This window comes from Leopardus geoffroyi, chromosome A2, assembly GCF_018350155.1.
Source record: "Leopardus geoffroyi isolate Oge1 chromosome A2, O.geoffroyi_Oge1_pat1.0, whole genome shotgun sequence".
In the NCBI taxonomy this organism is placed as follows: Eukaryota; Metazoa; Chordata; class Mammalia; order Carnivora; family Felidae; genus Leopardus; species Leopardus geoffroyi.
Window position 1 is genome coordinate 82,518,692 of NC_059331.1, and position 12,307 is coordinate 82,530,998.

A 12,307-nucleotide genomic window follows, 5' to 3' on the forward strand; every position below is an offset into this window, starting at 1 on the left:
AATCATTGTTGTACCATATGCTAACTTGGATGTAAATTAAACAATAAATAAATTTTAAAAAGACTTTTTTAAATGTTTTTAAAATTAATTAAATTTAAAAAGTAAAAGTGATGATGTTCATTTCCAAGAATGTGAAAACATGATTTAGAAATCACTGTATTCTAGGGGTGTCTGGCTGGCTCTATTGCAAGAGCATGCAACTTTTGATCTTAGGATCATGAGTTTGAGCCCCATGTTTGGTGTAGAGATTAGTCAAATAAATAAATATATACATACATAAATATTTAAAAAGAGAGAAATCACCACATTCTACATAAAACATCTTTTGGCCTAAGTCAGTGTTTCTGAAAATTTTTTTTCATTATAGGCTTCTCACCCCAACAAGGAGAAACTCTAGATTTAAATTCTCCCTAGTGAGAGAAATAGGAATAATATTTTGTTGAGTACTGTTGAGCTTTGGAGGTACACAGACCACTCTAATGTCTAAGATTGTTTTTTTCCCTTATGACAGAATTTTAGAGTTTATGGCCTAAGCCCATTAACAGAGCGAACTTCAAGACTGCAACCAAACAGGGAGCACTAATGGCCACAGTATCATACTTGGATGTGTCTCATAAGACAGACTCTCAGTGTGCTTCTCACATGCATCTTGGCCAGCTAGGGGTATGCTTTGGGTTTTTCTTCATGAGACAAGAGATGCTCTCTCATACTTTCAGAGATAAAAGAACATTTTTAAAGTATTTTATTTTTAATTTCCATGTATTTTTGAGAGAGAGAGCAGGAGGCAGGAGCAGGGGAGGGGCAGAGAGAGCAGGGGAGGGCCAGAGGATCCAAAGTGGGCTCTGCACTGACAGCAGAGAGCTTGATGCAGGGCTCAAATTCACAAACCTCAAGATCATGACCTGAGCCAAAGTTGGATGCTTAACCAACTGAGCAACCCAGAAAATACTTTAAACATCAAATCTAATGTTTACTTTATAAAAAGTAACAAATCTTGAAAAGAGATATTATCTGATAATTTACCTTGCCTGGTAGTTCCTAGTGGTGTTCCTTCTCTGAAAGGCTGCCTGCCTCCCTCTTTGTTGCTAGACATACTAAGTGTACTTTAAAATAGACATTTTTTGGCACCTTAGTGGCTGAGTCAGTTGAGTGTCTGTCTTCCATTCAGGTCATGATCTCATGGTTCATGAGTTCGAGCCCCGCATCAGGCTCTGTGTGGACAGCTCAGAGCCTGGAGCCTACCTCAGATTCTGTGTCTCCCTCTCACTCTGCCCTCTATGCCTCGTGCTCTCTCTCAAAAATATATAAAGATTAAAAAAAATTAAAATAGACATTTGTTTTTATCTACTTCCAGAAAGGCTATGATAGATATTTCTCTTAATGAACACAATAATTTACCTTCATCACAGCACTGTTGCAAGGATTAAATTATTTAACATGTAAAATTGCCTAGCACAATAAGCTTTCTGGCATAAAACACACAGCCATAAATTAATTATGAAAGAAACAATGTGTAACAATCTGAAAAAACAAAGAGGTTATTGTGAAAGCGATTGGAGTGATTGTTGACATTAACTACAACACTGTTATACATCTAAAAATTAACAATAATTCTTTAACACAATCAATTATTCAAATATGTGTTCAGATTTCTGAGTCTCATAAAATGTTTTGGCCACTGGTTCGTTTGAATCAAGTTCCATACAAAATTCCCATGCTGCATTTACTGGATATATTTCCTAAATCTCTTTAAATTTTAGGTTCCCTTTGCTTTCTTTCCTTGCCATGTATCTGTTGAGGAATCTGTGTCACTTGTCCTATAGAGTTTCCCACACTATGGATTTCACTGGCTGCCTTCCTCTGGTGGTGTTAACATGTGCCTGTATCCCTCTATTTCTTGTAAACTTGGTGCTAGGATTGGGAGGCTCTCAGATTCAGGATTGATGGTTTGGGCAAGAATGCTTCATAGACGTTGTCACTGACTTCCACTACATGTGTCAGAAGGGTCATAATGTCTGGTAGTCTCAGTGGTGATGCTGATCAGTGTGTTCAGATACTGTCACCCTATTCATTATGATCTGTTCACTAAAGTTTCCAACAGCCTTTCATCTCATGCCATCCTCCTCCTTACAGCTCTTCTTAGACTTTAGTGTTGGGAAAGCTAAAAATATATTTCTCAAAGTCCTTTGCAGCTAGAGTTATGGATGTAATTTAAATTCCACCAACTGGAGGCACTTGTGTACAGTGAAGAATCTAGAATGCAGAGGGGAGGACAAGGTTATGAGGAATCCTTCTTAATGGGGCATATTATCATGAAGGTGACATGACTGTGGAAACCAGTAAGGGTGGCTTCCACATTCAGCAAGTGGCTTCCTGATCATGACATGAGCAGCAGTCCTTTGCCAGCCCAGTTCTAAAGCGTGGATTTGTGACTCACTCCTGAAGCTCAGTTTACAATCCTGCTATCTGTAATATAACATGCAGTAAATAATCCCTTTTGGCTTAAATTACTTAAGGGTGGATTTTGTTCTCTGCAGTGAATCCTGAGCAATGCACCTCCTCTACGAAAAGGTATTGTCAGAAATTGTCAAACAACTGCCTCTCTGATTAAAAAAAAAAAAAAAAGTGTATCTAGTTAACTTGCTAACAATTTCGTGAGTGTGTAAAATAGATATTCTAGGAAGATGAACATTTATTTATTTTTGAAATTCCAGTATAATTAACTTATAGTGTTATATTAGTTTCAGGTACACAACATAGTGATTCAGCAATTCTATACATTACTCCCTGTTCATCATGATACATGTACTCTTAATCCCCCTCACCTATTTCACCCATGCCCATCACCATGGTCCCCTCTGGTAACCACCAGTTTGTTCTCTATATTTAAAAATCTGTGTTTTTGTCTATTTTTTGTTCGTTTGTTTTGTTTCTTAAATTCCACATACGAGTGAAATCATATGGTAAATTTTCTCTCTCTGACTGACTTATTTCAACTTAGTATTATATCCTCTAGATACATCCATGTTGTTGCAAATGGCAAGATTTCATTTTTTTTATGACTGAGTAATATTCCATTGTATATATATTCCATATATTCCATATATCCCCCTTTTTTTTTAATGTTTACTTATTTTTGAGAAAGAGAGAGCAAGCAGGGGAGGGCGGAGAGAGAGAAAATCCCAAGCAAGCTCTGCACTGACAATACGAAGCCTGACACAGGGCTTGAACTCACAAACTATGAGATTGTGACCAGAACTCAGACACTTAACTGACTGAGCCACCCAGCTGCCTGCCACATATCCTTTATCCATTCATGTATCGATGGATACTTGGGTTCCTTCCATAGTTTGGCTATTGTAAATAATGCTGCAATAAACACAGGGGTGCATATATATTTTGAATTAGTGTTTTCATATTCTTTGGGTAACTACCAGAATTGGACCATTAGGTAATTAAACAAATATTTTCTGAGGAACTTCCATACTGTTTTCCAGTTTCCAGTTTGCATTTTCTTCCACCAATGGCGCATGAAACTTCCTTTTTCTCCACATCCTCAGCAACATTTGTTTCTGGTGTTTTTAATTTTAGCCATTCTGACAAGCATGAGGTGTGTATCTCATTGTGGTATCTCACTTCTTTAAATAAGAAAATCATATAGCTATTTCATATTCCCATTGTATAAACTTTCTTTTAAAAACCCAGAAGTGCTTTTTAAACATTTAGAAATTAATCATGTTAAGAAAATTTAATACATATCCATTTATGAAGACAATTTTACTAAAAAATGTTTAAATGTCTAAAAATTTAAATTCAATAATGTCAACTACAATGTATAAGTCTTTGGAGTTTAGCAAAGAGATTTCTATTCAACTTTATGTAATGTTCCAACACAGATAAGTTGAAAAGAATTCTACAGCGACCCATATACCTGTCACCTGGATTCTACAATTAACATTGGTATTTTGCTTGATCACATATCTACCCATCTATGCATCCTTCTATTCATACATTAATTCATCTTATTTTTTGATACATTACAAAAGAAGTTGCAAACATGAGTACATTTCACACCTAAACACTTAAGCACAGCAGGTTTTGTTTTGTTTTGTTTTGTTTTGTTTTGTTTTTTAGCTATAGTATTTGGCCACTGGAGGGCTTCCAAATACCATAAAATGCCCTAGAAAGTTAATCTATAGCATCCTACAGTATCAGAAGGTTTACAGAAGGGGTTGCATGGAGTATAAATGCCATCAGTTAGAGTGAGGGACTCAATCCAAAATCTAGCAAGAGATTGCAGCACCTTTCATCTTTACTCTCCTCTTTTTACAGCTACTTTCATTATAAAAGAGAAAATATAAAACCAAATGATTTGTGCTGTTGAGGTAGCCAATTCTTTAGCTCAGAATCTCAGAAAACTGGACGGAAACAAGATGTTACATTTGCAGAAATGAGCTGGTATCATGGACTCCAATTAACTGGTTGATTGATACTCTCTACAAAAGCAGGGGGGCTGTTTGTTTTCATCACTCATCCCAGCTTGTAGAACATAGCCCCGCACATGCTAAGGCTCAATGAACAATTACTGCAGCAATGAGTGAATGCAAGTGCTTGATTCCAAATATAATCTTCACACGCTTAATGTCATTACTAACCAAAGAAGTTGTGTTGCTTCTTTTTTAAATGACAATAAGCCTTAACATAAAACTAACAGCATAGGTTGGTTATCCTACCACTGGGACTGCAACTATAGATATAACCATGTTTTCCACACATGCTTCAGTAATTCAGCATAAACCCACATTGCATCCCCCCAGAGCGCAGGTGGCTCTGCTGTGGCAGGTGCTGTAGAAGCCTAAAGCTGGGGCAGAAGCAGGGCTGTCGGGGCCACAGGAAAGCTGCCCACAATTGAGGGCAGAGCAGGGACCACTTTGCCCTGGGGCTTCCCAGAAATAAATGTTAAGTTTTGAAATGGGACTGATGTCTTCTGTGAATCAGTAGAGGCAAGAGTCGGTGGAATTCAAATCATTACTGTCAATGTTACTTCCCTTTTGTACCTTTACACCCATCATGGGGCCTGAGCTCACGACCCTAAGATCAAGAGTCACATGCTCTCCTAACTGAGCCAGCCAGGTACCCCTACACTACCATTTTTAAATTACTTTTTCAATGTGATAATTTTCTTTGCTACTTCCTTGGCCTTTGAAAGGGCATTTCCATATTCAGTACAACTTCATCAAGTTAGCACACATCTATCTCAACAGCTACTATGGGATTTTTTTTTTAACAATGTTTTTGTCTCTACAGGAGAATGAGAGGCAAAGTGTTTTCTGACTGTGACTATAGAGAACAACACAAATAATAATTTTAAATCCATCAGTTTTCCTGTTAGGGATCATGAATGGGAATCAAAAGATAGGGACAACTGTGAGATTTAAAAACCATAAAATCACCTTGTATTTTGTGGTAACAAAGGCAAGAGAAATGTAGTTTAAATTAAATCTCCTTACAGCTTGCAGCCCACAGACAGACACCTGAAACGGACAGAGTGTGACCATCCCCAAGGAACTCATGGCTGTCTTACTGCCATTAGTGTTTTTGTTTTTTCAGAGACTATAAGTATCTGTATCTTAACAGCAGTTAGCCCCTCAAGGTCCTGAAAGCCTTGCTTCCAAATTCCTTAGAGACTTACACTATCCCTAACCGTCACTAATTAAAAAGTATAAAACCAGTCACTCCTCACAATCCCAGTGCAGCTCTTTCTGCCCACGGTCCTGCCCGTGCTATAATAAAACCACCTTTTTGCACCAAAAACTTCTCGAGAATTCTTTCTTAGCCATTTTCTCATGAGCCCTACCTCACAATTTCATAATTTTATACTCAAAATAGGTATTTGAAGAAATTTTAGGACATAAACTGTAAAAGGTTAGAGGTGTAAGCAATCTCTTGCCCCAGCTAGTGCTGCCCTCTCATTAAAGAAATGTAAGATGTGTAGGCTCCCAAAGACTTTCAAATGGCCCAGAGATGCCTTTGTTAAAGTATACTTGGAGAAAATACACTTTTCCAGTGGAGCCGCGCGAGGCTCCCTGCCACATGGTGGGATGAGATACACTCCCAGCACTGAATCCTGGCAGAAGTTGGTTGACTGAGACCAAATATTCACTTGTTCTTTCTCAGAACACTACTTCTCTATGTCAAAGTTTCCACCAGTCATGGGTACATCCCTCCAAATAAAAACATGCAGTGAAAAAAAAAAAAAAAAACATGCAGTGAATGACATTTTCATAATGGCAATTTTATCCAATTAAATTAAATGTCTTTTTTTTTTTTTTTTTTTTCCTGTAATGACTTTTCTATTTATTTTGGTGTTAAGATGTCCTTTTATGAGTAGTGGTGATGAACAACAGGTTTTTCTTTTCCCATGGTATTTACCTTGGCCAAACTAAAAGTAAAAAACTCCAAACTGGGGCGCCTGGGTGGCTCAGTCTGTTAAGCGTCTGACTTTGGTTCAGGTCATGATGTCACGGTTTGTGAATTTGAGTCCCACGTCAGGCTCTGTGCTGACAGCTTGGAGCCTTGAGCCTGCTTCAGATTCTCTGTCTCCCTCTCTGTCTGCCCCTACACCACTTTTATACGTACCCTCTTTCTCTCTCTCAAAAATAAATAAAACATTAAAAAAAAACCCAAAAAACTCCAAGCTAGTCTCCAAAGACATTTTTGAAATTTTACTATACATAAAAGTCTAATGCCTAGAAAGCCTAAAATGTCTCTCCCGAATTAAGATTCTATAATGCAAAATATAAATAAAATAATCAACAATTCTAGGAATTCATTTTTTCATGCAGGTACTGGGCATGAAACGAAACAAATAGAAAACTATTGATTGGTAGAACAGGAATTCCCTGTTTTCAGCCACCCCAAGCATCCCAAATTCTCTCACAGGATATAATTAAATTAACTGATAGAAGACAGCTTCTAGGGGTGCCTGGGTCACTAGTTGGTTAAGAGTTGGACTCTTGGTTTTGGCTCAGGTCACGATCTCACAGTTCATGAGTTTGAGTCCCGTGGGTTGAGCCCCATGTGGGGCGATGCACTGACAGCATGGAGCCTGCCCTGGGATTTTCTCTTTTCTCTCTCGGCCCCTCCCCTGCTGGTGCTCGTGCTTTCTCTCACTCTCTCTCAAAACAAATAAATAAACATTAAAAAAAAATTTTTTTTTTAATGTTTATTTTTGAGAGAGAGAGAGACAGAGTGTGAGCAGGGGAAGAGCAGAGAGAGAGGAACACACAGATTACGAAGCAGGCTCCAGGCTCTGAGCTGTCAGCACACAGCCTGACACAGGGCTTGAACCCACGAACTGCGAGATCATGACCTGAGCCAAAGTTGGATGCTTAACTGACTGAGTCACCCAGGTGCCCAATAAATGAACATTTTTTAAAGACAGTTCTAAAGCCAACTGCCTATGATTAATTCCTAGTTCTGCCATTCACTAGCTGCTTTATCTTGGTCAAATTACTTAACTCACTCTGTGTCTCAATTTCCTTATTCACAGAATGGGGATAATAATAGTGACTAGATCATAGGTCTGTAGTCAGGATTAAATTGGATAATCCACATAAGGAGCTAAATACACTGAGTGACACATAAGTGCAAATTTACTGTTAGCCATATTAGCTAATGTCTAAGCTAAGGTGCTATAACAAAGATCCCGAAATACATCGTTTTAAATAAGATATGTTTATTTCTCCCTCTTCTACAGTGTGGCATAGGAAGACAGACTACTCCATGAATTTATCCAAGGATCCAGTTGACAATGTGTCTCTACTAGCCTCAGTATATGGATTCTATTTAACATCAGAGTAAAAAGCAACTGCTTCAGTTGTCTTTTCTTCTTTGAGTAAGCTCCAGGTCCAATGTGGGGCTGGACCTGGCGGCCCTGAGATCAAGTCACATGCTCTTCTGACTGAGCCAGCCAGGGGCCCCTCAGTTGTCTTCATCCACATGGGCTGAGGTAGCTCACCAGTACCATGTCTGCAATCTAGCCCATGAGTAAGGAAAAAAAAATGTGTTAAGAGTGAGCATTTCAGTTTTAAGAACGCCGAAGCAGAAACTACACCTATCATTTCTATTCATATTTATCAGTCAAAACCTAGTTTACATGGCCACATTGAGTTGCAAGGGAAGCTGGGAAATGTCCCTGGCTAGGCAGCCAGGTGCTCACCTCTCATCCAGTGTACAGTGGGGAGGGTGTCATAAGAATGGATACTCAGAGATCTTAATAGTCTCCCACATTACATATTCTTTCTTCTTTTATTGTGGCAAAATATCCATTTTAACCATTCTTAAGTGTACAGTTCAGTGACATCAAGTACATTCACATGATTGTGCAGCCATCACTACCATCCATCTCCCAAACTTTTTCATCACCTGACCTAAAACTCTTTACCTATTAAACAATAACTGCCTATTACCCTTTCCCTGGAGCCCCTGATAACTACCATTCTATTTTCACCTGTGTGAATTTGACTAATCTAGTCACTTTATACAAATGATATTACACAGGGGCACCTGGGTCGCTCAGTTGGTTAAATGTCTGACTTCGGCATAGGTCGTGATTTTGCCGTTCCCGAGTTCAAACCCCACACTGGGCTCTGTGCTGACAGCTCAGAGCCTAGAGCCTGCTTCAGATTCTGTGTCTCCTTCTCTCTCTCTCTGCTCCTCTCCCACTCACGCTCTGCCTCTGTCTCTCTCTGTCTCAAAAATAAATAAATATTAAAAATAAATAAATAAATGATATCACACAATATGTGTTGAGTCTGGCTTGTTTTACTTAGTATAAAGTTTCCAAAGTTTATCCATGTTGTAGCATGTATCAGGACTTCACTCTCTTTTAAGGCCAGTAATATCACATTGCATGGATTTACCACATTTTGTTCATCCATTACTTACGAATGGGAATTTATGCTATTTCCTCCTTTTGGCTATTGTTACATTTCATATTCTGAATAATTACCTGAATTATTTTTTAAATTATAATTTACTACTTGTAGGAGGATCTTATATACAAGCCACAAAATCAAACAAGGAATGACTCTGAGGTTCACATCCCACCATCCCCAAATAAATGGACTGTGCTAACAAAATTATTGTAATATCTGCCAGTAATTAATCTTTATGCAATATCAGTGCAAGTCATTTGAGTGCTCTCAATTTCATAATTTGTAGAATAAGGATACCAAAAGTAAAAGCAACAAAAGCAAAAATAAACAAATAAGACTACATCAAACTAAAAAAAGATTCTGCACAACAAAGGAAACTATCAACAAAATGAAAAGGCAACATACTGAATGCAAGAACATATTTGCAAATCAGGTATCTCTTAAGAGGCCAATATCCAAAATATATAAAGAACTCATACAACTCAATAGCAAAATAACAACCATATTAAAAATGGGCAGAAGGGGCACCTGGGTGGCTCAGTCGGTCAAGCGGCCGACTTCAGCTCAGGTCATGATCTCGCGGTCCATGAGTTCGAGCCCCGCGTCGGGCTCTGTGCCGACAGCTCAGAGCCTGGAGCCTGTTTCAGATTCTGTATCTCCCTCTCTCTCTGACCCTCCCCCGTTCATTCTCTGTCTCTCTGTCTCAAAAATAAAATAAAAAATGTTAAAAAAAAAATGGGCAGAAAATCTGAAAAGACCTTTTGCCAAAAACATACAGATGGCCAACAGGTACATAGAAAGATGTTCAACATCAGTAATCATCAAGGAAATGTAAGTCAAAATCACAGTGAGATATCACTTCACACACGTTAGAATGACTATTATCAAAAAGACTAGAAATAACAAGTGTTGGCAAGAATGTGGAGTAAAGGAAAACTTCGTGCACTATTGGCAGAAATAAAAATTGGTGCAGCTACCATGGACAACAGTATGGAGCTTCCTCCAAAAATTAAAAATGAAACTACCATATAATCCAGCATTCCACTTCTAGGTATTTACCCAAAGAAAACAAAAACATTAATTTTAAAAGATATATGCACCCCTATGTTTATTGCAGCATCATTTGCAATATCCAAGATATGGAAACAACTTAAGTTTCAATCAGTGGATGAATAAAGAATATGTGATATATCTACAGTAAAACCTTGGCTTATGAGTAACTTGTTCTGTCAATGTTCCTCAAGATGAGCAAATATTTCTAATAAATTTTGATAATTTATTATAAATCACTGATAAATGAGTGATGTCTTGCAATACAAGCATTATGTGACACAGAATATCACATGATCACAACTAAGTCAGTGGTTCTTGAAATTGATATATGAGTGCTTTGAATTACGCTCAAAAATCAAGGTTTTACTGTATATGTATACACACAACACACACACACACACACACACACACACACACACACATATGCATACAATGGAATATTGTTTGGCCATGGAAAGGAATGAAATCTTGCCATTTGTGACAAAATGAATGGATGGACCTTGAGGACAATATACTAAATGAAATGAATCAGACAAATGCTGTATAATCTCTCCTATATGTAGAATCTAATATATATATTAGATATGTGTTATATATATATCATAGACACAGAGAACTGATTGGTGGTTGCCAGAGGCGGAGGTGAGAGGGTGGGGGAAATGGGAGAATTGCTTTTGTTTTTTGTTTTACTTTACATAAATTGAAATTAAAAAAAAGAACAATAGGGGCACCTGGCTGGCTCAATTGGAAGTGCATGCTACTCTTGATTTGGGGTCATGAGTTCAAGTTCCATGTTGGGTACAGAGATTACTTAAATAAGTATAATTGTTAAAAAAAAAAAAAAAAGAACACTAAAGGTATCTATCTTACATGCTATTTATAACACATAAAATTAATCCAGAATAGTAAGTGCTATATAAACATCATTTTTTTAAATTATCAATTTGTCAGAACAGTATTTTGGGTACAACGGACAATGTTGGTTGGACACCGAGTATCTATTTTCCTCTTCCTCCTAACAGATCCTTTGTCCAGGTACCTATCCCTTGCCCTTGTAGCCTATGAGACTTACAGATGCTACTAGTCAAATTCCTAGCTCCAGGGATGGGCTCTAAATGGACTAACGCCACTATATTCATTTATTCCTTCCTGCTAAGAATAGGCAAATAATCCAATACTTGTCAATTCGATTCCAGAAGAGGTTTGCTGGAAACTTCTGGAAAAGATCCTCCTTATTTTTAAAGATAGGGATTGAAAACCAGTCTTTCTTGCTAGACATGAGCCATGTTAAGATTTGCCTGCTAATGCTAAGGACTTGCAGTGGCATGATGGGGTAATCTGCTGGAAATGGAATCATCAAGAAGAGTGACTCATTGTACCCTTCAAAGAATTTGTAATTTAAAGGGTCTGCTAAATTGAATATTGACATGTGAACACAGAGGAAATAGAAGGTCCCAGGGAAGGGTAGGGTGCAAACAGCAAGACTGAATGCACAGCTGATGGGAAGGGGTGGGTGTGTTAGTTTGGTAGGGCTGCTATACAAAGTACCACAGACTAGGTGGCTTACAAAACCAGAAATCTATTTTCTTACAGTTCTGGAGGCTAGAAGTCCAAATTCAAGGTGTTGGCAGGGTTGGATCCTTCTGAGGCCCCTCTCCTTGGCTTGTGGATGGCCGTCTTTATGTTCACATGGTGTTCTTCCTGTGTGTCTGTCCAAATTTCCTCTAAGGGCACCAGTCATATTTTACTAGGGTCCACAATAATGACTTCATTTTCAACTCAATCACCTCTCTAAAGACTCTATCCCCTAGTCACATTCTGTGGTGCTGGGGATTAGGTAGGACTTCAACATCTGAGTTTTTGAGGGGAAATAATTCAGCCCATAACTGGGGTTAGAGAAAGTGGGACTAATATTTGGAAGAAGAAGGGGGGAGAGGAAAATGGTAATTTGTAGAAGGAAAGATTCTGAGTTGTTCCTAAGGGAAAGGGTAAGGAGGAAATATGAAGGAGGTACAATGGGCCTCAGGAGAATTGCTTTAGGCACTGCCCCAGAAATTAATACACTCTTAAGCCCCTTCTATTACAGGCTTATGTTCTTCAGAATTCTAATGATAAGAATGTTCTTTGGATTATTAGTAAATAGATGTTTTAGTTTTATATTTATGTCTGAACTTCATAAATTTCCATTTCAAGCCAGGAAATAAACTCATATATGTTATATATGTTAATTTTTTTGAATCAAAGAAATTAGCTTTGAGAATATAGGGATAAGCAGACCAAGTAATGAATGTGTTCATGAGTAGCTACTGGTCATT

The 12,307-nt window shown here is 38.0% G+C and overlaps 1 long non-coding RNA gene across 3 annotated transcripts in view; it reads right to left on the minus strand.

The window, feature by feature from the left end:
* Nucleotides 1-12,307, minus strand: part of LOC123606367 — a 154,493-nt gene that overhangs the window by 109,576 nt on the left and 32,610 nt on the right. Inside the window, exon 4 of one of the 3 annotated variants that reach the window (XR_006716250.1) lies at nt 7,721-8,038. The exons of the other annotated variants lie outside the window; for them this stretch is intronic. This is a non-coding gene — a long non-coding RNA (uncharacterized LOC123606367). Of the gene's footprint in view, nt 1-7,720; nt 8,039-12,307 lie in introns of those variants that run through there. 3 annotated transcript variants of the gene reach the window in all.